Source organism: Taudactylus pleione, unplaced genomic scaffold (assembly GCF_031769625.1).
Source record: "Taudactylus pleione unplaced genomic scaffold, aTauple2 ptg000179l, whole genome shotgun sequence".
In the NCBI taxonomy this organism is placed as follows: domain Eukaryota; kingdom Metazoa; phylum Chordata; class Amphibia; order Anura; family Myobatrachidae; genus Taudactylus; species Taudactylus pleione.
In genome coordinates, this window is record NW_028284581.1 from 19982772 (window position 1) to 19995243 (window position 12472).

Here is a 12472-nt window from a genome sequence, read left to right on the forward strand (position 1 = left end):
CTTTGTAAGTTAGTAAGCCAATCTTGAAAACAATTCACTATCTGACAGGCAGCCAGTGAAGGCAGTAGAGAATGGGTGTTATGTGGCTGGAATGTAGCTGGTTGGTTAATAGCCTGGCAGCTGCATTTTGTACCATCTGCGAGTGGAGCAATTCTTTTGCTGGGAGACCGAGGTAGAGGGCGTTGCAGTAGTCTAGGCGTAATGATGTAAATGCATGTATGAATTTAGGCAGATCTTCTGATGGAATTAAGTGCTTGATTCTGGCTATGTTCTCAGATGAAAGAATGAGGATTTGATACCTGATGTTTAAGTGTCAAGCCACTATCCAGGACAACACCAAGATTCCGCACATGTTTAGTGTTTTGTAATTCTGAACCCCAAAGCGTAAGTTCTGTTGGTTGCTATGCTGTAGCCCTCTCCTGTGACCTATCAAAAGGACCTCTGTTTTATCAGGTTTCAGTCGCAGCCAACTGGCACTCATCCACTCTCTGAAGCTCAGCTAGGCAGCCTTTGAGGGTTGTTATTGGGTCCTTTGTACCTGGAGCAAAGGACAGGTACAGTTGTGTATCATCTGCATAGCAGTGGTAGACCAGGCCATGACGTCTGATTATTTCACCCAATGGTAGCATGTATACTGCAAAAAGCATGGGAGATAGTATAGAACCCTGTGGGACACCGCATGGAAGTGGCACTGGTGATGAAGAGTATACTCCAGAAGAAACTCTCTGTGACCTGCCAGTGAGAAATGATTTGAACCAGCTATGGACTGTGCCATCCAGTCCACAGAAATATTTCAGGTGCTCAATTAGAATCCCATAGTCCACAGTATGGACTATGGGATTCTAATTGATAATGCTGCTGAAAGATCCAGAAGGATTAAGATTGAACAATTACATCTGTCTCTTGCCACCAGAAGATCATTAAGCACACATACCAGGGCTGTTTCAGTGCTATGTCTTCTCCTGAATCCTGACTGGAATGGATCATAAATATCATGGGTAGACAGGTGGGTTTCCAGTTGCATTGCCACCACTTTCTCAATGACCTTTCCTTGAAAAGGAATGTTTGATACTGGTCTATATTTGGTCATGCAGTCGGGGTCTAAATTAGGCTATTTAAGAAGTGGTTTAACAATTGCTTCCTTTAGTGGTTATGGGAAAATGGCTGTTTGCAAAGAGCATTGAACTATTTTTGAAATTACAGGGCCAATAATGTCTATACACCCTATGAGAAGCTTGGTTGAGGCAGGTTTCAGATCACAGGTGGTGGGTCGCAACATTCTGATAATTTTAGCAATGTTTTTTACATCCATTATCTCAAAGCTGTTCCAGGAAGACAGGTGGCTTACCTTGGCAGGCTTGGTAGTTTGGCATGCCTTTGATGGCACTGTGGGGATTCCAGCCCAAATGGAGGATAGTTTATCTGCAAAGAATTTTGCAAACTCATTGCATCTTGACTGGGAGAGGGATTCATCATGCTGCCGGCATGCTGGTTTGCAAAGCATCTCCACTGTACAGAAAAGCTGAGCTGGCCTATAGTTTGTTGCCTTGATCTCATTTGAAAGGAACTCTGTTTTCTTACGGGTGATTGTTGATTGATATTCTCTAATATGTTTGATTAGTGTTAACATATCCTCTACCAGGTTCGTCTTCCTCCATTGTCTTTCAAGTCTATGCCCCCTTTTCATAAGTTCACTAACACTATTGTCAAACCAAGGGGCTTGACGGTGTGGAATGAGGGGTTGTATACGCACAGGGGCAATAATATCCATTGCAGCTGTCACATCCCTATTATAGTAATGGACAAGGGAACAAGGATCTTCACAGGCCACAATTACCGCAGAAAGATCCAGGTTTGCTGCAAGAGCCTGGGGAGTCATGCCCCTCCTTGGACGATACCTTGTCAACTCCATGGGTAAAGATCTATTTTATGGGGTTGCAAATAATGCATGGTTTTTTCACTGCTTTTGGGACTGCTGTAAAATTAGAAAATTTTGGATCAAGGTGTTCACAAGTTTAAATTTTTGTTTCTCATTACGTCTACATCTGGATTGGTTAGCATGTCTTTGCTCCAATTTTAAAAATTGGGATCTAGGATCTAGGAAGAAGACTCTGATTCCTCTTTTAACAATCATTTTAACCATAGCAAAAAAAAGAATTATTATGCACTGTATATCTTCCTCTTCTCCTACCCTTAATGAAGTGAAGCAGAAGGTTCTTCAAATATTGTATTTTGACAGGAGATCCGCCATTCCGGATATTGAGAATGGAGTAGTCAAATTTTATAAGAAATGGGGCTTATAAAGTACATAGATACTCTGAACCCTCAGATGCAAGAGCATATCTTTAAAGTATTTAATTCCACAGATTGGTTTCTGCATAGAAGTTTATTATCAAATAACAGAGTATAAAGTCATATTGAAAGTAATAATATTATACTATCTTGTTTTTCTCTTTATTGAATACTACCGTATGTTCATATGGTAAATTTATACTCCACACATTAATAAAATAATATACATATTTAACAAAAAAAAAAAAAAGAGACTTGTTCCAAAAAACATAATCGGTAAGATTTACCGCCGGACCCATGCCCGACGGTTGGAAGCCCGACAGCAGCATCCCGGCAGAGGAGGAAATCCTGATCATCCAAAGTAAGTATTGTCTAACCTAATTCTACCCCCTAACCATCCCTTAGGGGTGCCTAACCCTAACCTTCCCCCCCACTGCCTAACCACAATCTCCCCTCTAAGTGCCTAAACCTAACACCCCTCCCCTGCTGCCTAAACCTAAGTACCCTGGGGGGGTGCCTAACCCTAACCTCCCCCTGGGGGTGCCTAGCCGTAACCCCCCCTTCCCCTAGTCTAACCCTAGCCTCCCGGGGGAGTGCCTAACCCTAAATCCCCCCTGGGAGCCCCTAACCTAACCCTCCCCCCCCGCGGCTGGCCGCGCACGGCATCACTTCGATCAGGATGCCGGGCGCTGGTCTCCTGGCATCGGTAAAATGACAGGCGTCTAGATTTAGACGCCTGTCATTTAACCCTCATCTGGGATTAAGCAGTCGGGAAGCTGGCTGTCGGGATTAGGTCCGCCGGCTTCCCGACTGCATACCCCCGAAAACCTATTAGACAACTTTGCTTGTCAATGTATTGCCAAGTATCTATCATATGATTATCCCTATGTCCTTTCTCCCTCCCTTTTTGTGTCATACCTTTGTCTTGTCTCGTATATGTTCCCCATTCTAGTAAGATTTATGTAACCTCAATAATGATCTTCAGTTTGAGTTTCAACTATCTGGGAATCTACATACTAACTGATTCAATTGACAAGTCTAACCCCTCTAATCCTTTAGGAAGTTCCACAGATACTGTATGTATATTGTGTATCTTTGTTCTTATATGTCTGGATAAGCCTGGTGTTCACCGGATGTATAAGCAGACTCTTATGAAGATAATTTATGTTAACCTCTTTGCAGAGGACTTTTTGTATTATATGCATTATCTATGGTTTATAATGTACTTGTATGTTTCTGAATTTAATGAAAAATTTGTCAATAAAAAGATTCTTCAAAAAAAAAGAAAACATGGAGGGGTATTTCTTGCTCAAGGCAAAAAAAGGGAAACAACAAATTATGTCTATTCTGTGGCACCCTTAAGAAAAATATTGTAAGTATGATGTTGTTATGATGAATGACAATATTATAAAACTTAACCTTTAATAAAGAACATTTAAAAGGGGTTCTACCCTATAGGTAGAATATACACAATGAACAAAATACATGACAGACATAAAAACATGAATCCACTCTGGATAATGATAATCAATTACGTGATCATGAATAAAGTAGGGATCAATCATGGAGATGTACAGAATATCAAGCAAATTTCATACATGAAGGACACATAAAAGTCAATCCACTCGGGATAGTGGTAGCCAATTAGGTGATCACAAACTAAATCAGGGTCAATTACAGAAATAAACAGAGCAATAACGTTTGCATTCGGATTAATATCCAACTAAGATAGAAGGAATCAGTTAGGGGATCCCAACTGAAAGAAGATCAATTATTGCAAATACGTCATGAATAATTCTGTCAGAATAATACATATGACGAAAATGAATATATGTTCTGATGCATCACCCTTATCCCTGAATTATGAATTCAATAATCATAATTGTTTGGGGAAATACAACACACATAATTTTACACAGTAGGTGCAGTGATAATCCACAAATTAGTCAGCAAAAAAAAGGGTCAAATATGTGTATAGCACAAATCCTATGGGTGCACCACCAACCAAGAGTTATCCAGGATCTCCCAGTGATACCAATATGTTGGTTTCTAATGTTTTAACCATCATAATCTTTATTGCTTACTTGCTTATTGCAATACTAGTGCGGACTCACCCTCTTCTTTTTGGTCTGAGTAAAGAAAACAACTGATAGGTTACAATGTAGACACCTTTATTAAAAGTATTGAACTTTTCTTTATAATATAAGTTGTTGCAATAATAGACACAGGTCAACTGAGATCATTGGGCCTGGTTCATCAAGAATCGCAGCTGCGATTACGCACATTCTCACTGTAATGATATGCTAATCCATTGTGATCGCTATGCTGTCACAGCACAACATAAGGACGCACAACTAGCCTTACACACATCCGTAATACTTAGCAAGACTGCGAAACCATCGGTAACATTGAGTACCATCGGAGCCTCACGCACACTTGCACAAGGTCAGACCTTACTCAGAAACTGCTAACCTCATCGCACGCAGTGAAAGACCAAGCTGTGTATGGCATCGCTGTGGATAATTTATGCACGCCCATGCAATGGCGTTCAAATGCACTGGTACGCCTGCGTTTCGGCGACCACCCCCCATCACCTCCTACAAACGGCACTTCCTGTCAATCACTCTGCGATGGGTCTGCATAGTCACTGCCTGATCGCAGTGGCTGGTTCATACACATGCACTGCGATGTATACACATGCACAGAACACAACAATCGGCCAATTGCATGCGTAATCGCAGTTGCATCCTTGCTGAATCAGGCCCATTGTCCCTTCAAACATGTGCCTCCCCTCTTATCCCCCATGAGTGGCTCTGCTTACCCCGCCAATTGACTGGTGTGAAAAATATTTTAGAAATTAAAATTTACTTACAGGGTTTTTTTACTTAGCAGGGTTTTTCAGCACTTAAATAGTACACAGTGGAAGAGTGGTGTGAATCGCACAAAACATATGAGGCAACTCAATTAATTGACAGACATAGAAATGGCAGTGCTTTCCATGAAGTTAATGAATAGTATACTTTATCTTAGGTACTGTCTGCACTACTTGGTATGTTGATTTCATAATAAGTATTTGTTAGATACCTTGGCTTTGTTTTTTTATGGTTGAAAAGGTGCCATTTATATTTTCTTATTTATCTAGTGCATTCTTTACATTTACACTGCTTACATTTTCACACTCATATTAACATCTAGATATGTTTTATGAGAATCTTTATTTCTATATTGAGATACAATACTTCACCATTGTAACTTTATTTTTTTGAGATGTGTAATTTCCTCTTTGAAAGTACTTGGTTTATTTTTTAAATGCTCACTTTAAGTCCTTTTTTAGGTTTATTCCAGCCAGCCTAGATTAGTTTGTTTTCAGTAAATTCAATCAGAAATGTGAATAGAATATCTTTGAAGGTGCTCAGATTGTTGTTGTAACAATAATAATAATTACTATTACGACTTATTCATTTATGCAACAGAAAACACACAGGGCGGAATGCAGAGCCAGATTTAGATCTCATGGGGCCCTAAGCAAGATACTGGTTGGGGCCCCCCTTCCTCAAACAATCCTGTTAATAAATTACAGTAGATGTTGCTGGAGCAAGATACACACGTTAAAAATCTAAAAATAAAAAAATATATATATATCAGGGGATAAAGAACGGCAATCTGAGACGTCTTCATAGAGCAACATTTTGGTGTGTAAGCCCCTTTCTCAAGCCCACACCACTCACTGTGACAATCAGAAATAGAACACTTACCCCATGATGGAGGGAGCTCCGTCGTGCGAATGCGCGAGACCCGGCGAGCGACGAGGAATACTTCGCTCGGGGTCTCGCACCAAAGGGGGCATGCTTTCGATGGTGAGTGACAGCACGCCCCTTTGGTGGGTGTACCGGGGGCGTGGCTGCCAGACGGAGGCGTTCCCATGGGAACGCCTACCGTCTGAAGCCGGCCCCACTGACATCAGTAATGATGTCAGTGGGAGTGATTTTGGCTCTGATAGAGCCAAAATCAGTCCTGGGCTTGCGGCAGCGAGACCCTACCGCAGGGTCTCGTCGCAAGCCCGATGGTCGCGATGGTCTTGACCATCGCGACCATCTTTTTGGCCGCTCGCATATGCTGTGGGTGGTCACCCACAGCTATGCGAGCGGCCAGGAGGCATCTCCATTTTCAGGGAGGAGGGCACTGATTCAGAGCGAGCGCTCTGATCAGAGCGTTCGGCTCTGAATCAGGCCCACTGTTCCGCTATCACCACTCACCAGCCAGAAACACCTAGCTGATACACTTCCAGGTACTTTCAGGTACTGTGTTCCCTAGCAATAGCAGGCTTGCGTTCCTGACCTGATCTTTTAATGCTTCCCCAGGTGCTGCCGACCTGCCAGGCTCACAGATTCCACAGGACTCCGGCACTGTCAGGCAGGATCTATTTTGGGAGTTCTTGGGGGGGGAAAGCAGGTCACACTGTACCAGAAATACTGAATATATCCATACATGGAATATCGCTACATAAAAACACATATACAATACAAAACATATCAAAAAACCAAAATAACTCAGAAGCAAAACAAAAAATATGTAGTAAAACACAATCCTCATATTGTACCTATACAGTATGATGTGTGTATCTTGCTCCAGTGACACCGACTGTAATACTGTATATGCACATCCTGTAACAAACATGTATACAGTATGTAGCCAACTGTCCATACACATGTAAATGTATGAAAGGGGTATGTATAGTATATATATATATAAATATATATGTATATAATATATATATATATATATATATATATATATATATATATATACACAGTGCCTCCGGAAAGTATTCACAACGCTTCAATTTTTCCACATTTTGTTATGTTACAGCCTTATTCCAAAATGGAATAAATTCATTTTGTCCTCAAAATTCTACAAACAATACCCCATAATGACAACGTGTAAAATGTTTTTGGGAGATTTTTGCAAATTTAATAAAAGAAAAAAAAACTAAGAAATCATACTTACATAAGTATTCACAACCTTTGCTCAATACTTTGTTGATGCACCTTTGGCAGCAATTACAGCCTCAAGTCTTTTTGAATATGTTGCCACAAGCTTGGCACACCTATCTTTGGGCAGTTTCGCCCATTCCTCTTTGCAGCACCTCTCAAGCTCCATCAGGTTGGATGGGAAGCGTCGGTGCACAGCCATTTTCAGATCTCTCCAGAGATGTTCAATTGGATTCAGGTCTGGGCTCTGGCTGGGCCACTCCAGGACATTCACAGAGTTGTCCTGAAGACACTTCTTTGATATCTTGGCTGTGTGCTTAGGGTCGTTGTCCTGCTGAAAGATGAACCGTCGCCCAGTCTGAGGTCAAGAGCGCTCTGGGGCAGGTTTTCATCCAGGATGTCTCTGTAAATTGCTGCATTCATATTTCCCTCTATCCTGACTAGTCTCCCAGTTCCTGCCACTGAAAAACATCCCCACAGCATGCTTCATTGTAGGGATGGTATTGGCCTGGTGATGAGTGGTGCCTAGTTTACTCCAAACATAATGCTTGGCATTCATGCCAAAGAGTTCAATCTTTGTCTCATCAGACCAGAGAGTCCCTCAGGTGCATCCTAGCAAACTCCAGATGGGCTTTCATGTGCTTTTTACTAAGGAGTGGCTTCTGTCTGGCCACTCTAATATACAGGCCTAATTGGTGGATTGCTGCAGAGATAGTTGTACTTCTGAAAGGTTCTCCTCTCTCCACAGAGGAAATGTTGTAGCTCTGATAGAGTGACCATCGGGGTCTTGCTCACCTCCATGACTAGGACCCTTCTCCCCCAATTGCTCAGTTTAGATGGCCGGCCAACTCTAGGAAGAGTCCTGGTGGTTCTGAACTTCTTCTATTTACAGATGATGGTGGCCACTGTACTCATTGGGACCTTCAAAGCACCAGACATTTTTCTGTACCCTTCCCCAGATTTGTGTCTCGAGACAATACTGTCCCGGAGATCTACAGACAATTCCTTGGACTTCATGCTTGGTTTGTGCTCTGACATGCACTGTCAAGTGTGGGACCTTATATAGACAGGTGTATGCCTTTCAAAATCATGTCCAATCAACTGAATTTATTACAGGTGGACTCCAGTTAAGCGGTAGGAACATCTCAAGGATGATCAGTGGAAACAGGATACACCTGAGCTAAATTTTGAGCTTCATGGCAAAGACTGTGAATACTTATGTACATGTGATGTCTTAGTGTTTGTTTTATTAAATTTGCAAAAGCTCTAAAAAACTTTTTACACATTGTCATTATGGGGTAAAAGTGAAGCATTGTGAATACTTTCCGGATGCACTGTATATATATATATATATATATATATATATATATATATATATATACACATTCATACAGAGGCATAGGTGAGATGGGAGGAGTGGGGACACACAGAGGTAGACAGGAGGAATGGGGGACACACAGAGGTAGATGGAAGGAATGGGGGACAAACTGAGGGAGACAGGAGGAAAGGGGGGAAGAACAGAGGGAGGCAGGACATGGTGGGCGAACAGAAAAGAAAATAAAAGCCAACAAAATAGCTAGTGACCAGTGATTCTACATGTATAGAGAGAGAGAGAGAGAGAGAGAGAGAGAGAGAGAGAGCTGTGTTTAAAACTTTAAGTAAAGATATTATTTTCAATCAAACTTACCCAGACTGCCATCTCTGACTGTGCTGGGTCATGTTGCTGTCCCTGGTGTCAAAAGTAGAAGTGCAGTATCAGGGGAATGGTAGTCTCCTGTAGTTCCAACAGCAGAGGGGAGAACGAGTTGGAGGCTAACTGCAATGCACGGGGAGGGGTGTTCTTCGGAGGAAGGCTACACTGCGGGGAGGCGCAATGGAGGAGGTTGGGCAGCATTCATTGTGACTGCAAACTGCACAGGGGCTGTGTTGGAGTGGGCTGGGCTGACAAGATTAGTGCATGCTGCGGGGTGGAGGAACTGGCTAAACTGCAGGGGGCTGCAATGGAGGAGGCTGGCAGCATCACTCACTGATTATGGTGGCTGGCTACAGCAGTGCAGGCAGGGGAGGGTAGTTGTTTGGAGTGGGCTGATTAGATATAGAGCTACACTGCGGGGGAGGGGAGGATGGTTTGGTCAGAGTATACTGGCTGAACTCTTTGACTGCAGCAGTTCACACTGCGCGGGGGTGGTGTTATTTTGAGCCGATGTGAGGAGCAGGATTAGGAACTGGATTGGAGTTGGGCTGCATGATCTAGCTGCTCCCCTGCAGACAGTGATGACAACGGTTACCTGGGCTGCCGGCCCCCCAACTGCTCTGCTGCTGTACAGCACAGAGGGTTAACTACAGGGCTGAATTTTGGGAAATCCAGCCCTGGCGGAATGTACTTAGCATTGCATCGTGGATGTGATACATCTCGCCAATTATCGGGCACATACCAACATTAATAACGCTGGTAAGTAGTTAGAAACGTGATTAAAATTGCAAAGGACAGCTCTCCTGATAAGATCTGTCCTTTGCGATTGAAGAACTTCCGGGTTTATGACCCAGAAGTCCCTCTGCGCATGTGTTGTATGATGTGTGCGCCGCTAGGGGTGCTGGGAGGGGTCTGATTGGATCTCTCTCGCAGCACACTTCAATAAGAAGCCCATATGCTTCTATTGGGCAACACTGCCTGCAAATGGCATTGCCTACTGGGTCCAAGCTCCGGAATGTATCACATTCAGAGTTTTTACCGCATTTCAGGCTTTATTACATCCGACCCACAGTGTTATACAGTTGGAAACAAAAACGGTAACAAAACAAGTGTGGGTATTAACAAATAGTCCAATATATAAGAGGGTCCTATTAAAAGCTTACAAGCTATAGGAAAATGGGTGTTTGTACATGAGGTGAAATACAACCTATTGCATTGTGGTCATTGATCAGTCAACTTACAATAGGAAAAATTATCCAGTGGGGCTGTATGATTGTTTGAGCATAGAATTCAAATAAATGTATTTTGCATGAATTGTGTAGATGGTTGGTAATCATGCAGAATAGTTTAAAAGCATAAGAACATTGTTAGGATATTTGAAAGGTTTTTGAAACAAATAAATGTGTCAGATATTAAGTAGCTTTTACAGGCTGCTAGACAGATTAACAGATCAGCTTTTGAAATAATGTTTTTGAGGTAGTAAAATTACATCTAGGGATACATTTACTAAAGTGAGAGTTTTTAGAAGTGAGTTTTAAAAGTGATGTTGCCCATAGCAACCAATCAGATTTTACTTAACATTTAAATAGCACCTTCTAGAAGATAATAGCTAGAATCTGATTGGTTGCTATAGGCAACATCACTTTTAAAACTCACTTCTAAAAACTCTCACTGTAGTAAATTTACCCCTTAGTGTGATATGTTAGAATGACATGGGACAGATTCAAGTGACAACCCGTTTATCGCGTGGTAATTTCACTTACTGCATCTATGTGCTCCCCCTTAAAACACACAATTCAATTGGAAAAGGATTATCCCAGCATTTGTGCTGTCATTTTCTATGATGTTAGTTGCATTATAAGGTAATCAGTCTGTACCCCATAAAAGTGCAAACTGATATTAGATAACAGTATAGAAGCAAAATATTGTCATCCCTTAAAAGGTGTCAATTGGATGATTTTTGCATTTTTTAGTAACAGTTACAAAATAATAGAAAGCAAGTGTTTTTCATCAAATTAATACTCTAGATAAAATTGGGGTGCATACCAGTGCATATAGTTAGGTTTTTTTTCGTAATTTTTGCCACTTTTACAGATTAAAAAAAAAAAACTCCCACCTGCAAGCTTAAAAACACCTGTCCCATCAATACAGCACCCCCATATACTTGTCCCACATCTTTTACCCCATAATTCTGTATTTTTCAAAATATTACCCAAACAATGACATTCCAGTATCAGTCCAATTAGGATAATTTAAAACTTCTAAGTGTATAATCAATCATTAGGGGAGGTGTCCTAATTGAACACACTGCATGATTCAAATAGCTGCAGGAACCCAGCGTGCTAAGCTCCAGAGGGTGGCTTTTTACTCGTAGCCTCCGGTGCTGCAAGAAAAAATTTGCGTTATAATGCAGACTCTGTATTTTAACAAGTGGGGAACCAAATAGATTCCAGCACTTTGCGCAGAATCTATGGGTTAGCCATGTTAACCCATGGTTTACTGTGCTGGGAAAATGATGAATAATTAAATAGCTCCACACGTGAAACCCAGAGTTTACCTTCGCACCTAATTGAATTGCCCCCATATTGTTAAGTTTTTGGGTGGAATTCTTCTGTAAGAAAAAGCATGCAGAAGCAAAGTTTTCATAAGAGATGTGTTTCACATATCTTTTTTTTTTAAATATGTCAGGTTAATACACTTTGATCATATGATGAATGCCAAGACAACACAATGTACTTTCAGCAAATAACAGTTTACACAGCTGGTTCTGATTTCAATACAATAATTTCCACATAGTATTGTCTAGTGTTTTAGAATGCATTTCAATGGTATATTGGACTGATTTCAAAACCAAATGCTCCTTGCTGGAGAACTAATGTAGAATTAATGTAGAACTAAGTAAAAGTAGTATAATTTACAGGATGATCTGTAGATCCCAGAGGGGAGGTCAAAGTAGGAGATGCAGAGGGTGTAGTGCCATGAATTGTCATCCTTGCTCCCATTGCGCAATGCAACCAAATTTGCCATCACATAGAGGTAGCGGGGTCATGATAACACAATTCACCGCTGATTGTATCAAGGACTGCCGACTTCACTGGAATGCAAGACATCTTCCCCAAATCATTCCGGGATAGTATGCAAGTATGGATAACACCCATCTGTGTGACAAAGTCAAATCAACAGGATCTACCTATATGTATTTAGGTTAATGATACTCATAATTACCTACTGTGCTGGAATTTGAGAATGCAATAGCGATTACGCACGCAGTTCAACTGCGATAGTATGCTCTTCCATTACGATCGCTGTGCTGCCCCAGCACAACATAAGGATGCCCACTATACTTTACACATGTCGGTAATGTTTAGCAAGACTGCGAAAACATCGGTACAATTGAGTACCATCGCAACCTCACGCACACTTGCACAAGGTTTGACCTAACTCAGAAATTGATAACTTCATTGCACGGTATGTGCGCTCAGGCTGTGTAGGGCAT

At 41.5% G+C, this 12472-nt stretch overlaps 1 protein-coding gene across 1 annotated transcript in view; it reads right to left on the bottom strand.

Moving 5' to 3' along the window:
* Positions 1 to 12472, bottom strand: part of GALR1 (galanin receptor 1) — a 330830-nt gene that overhangs the window by 285769 nt on the left and 32589 nt on the right. The gene's annotated exons all lie outside the window — the stretch shown is intronic.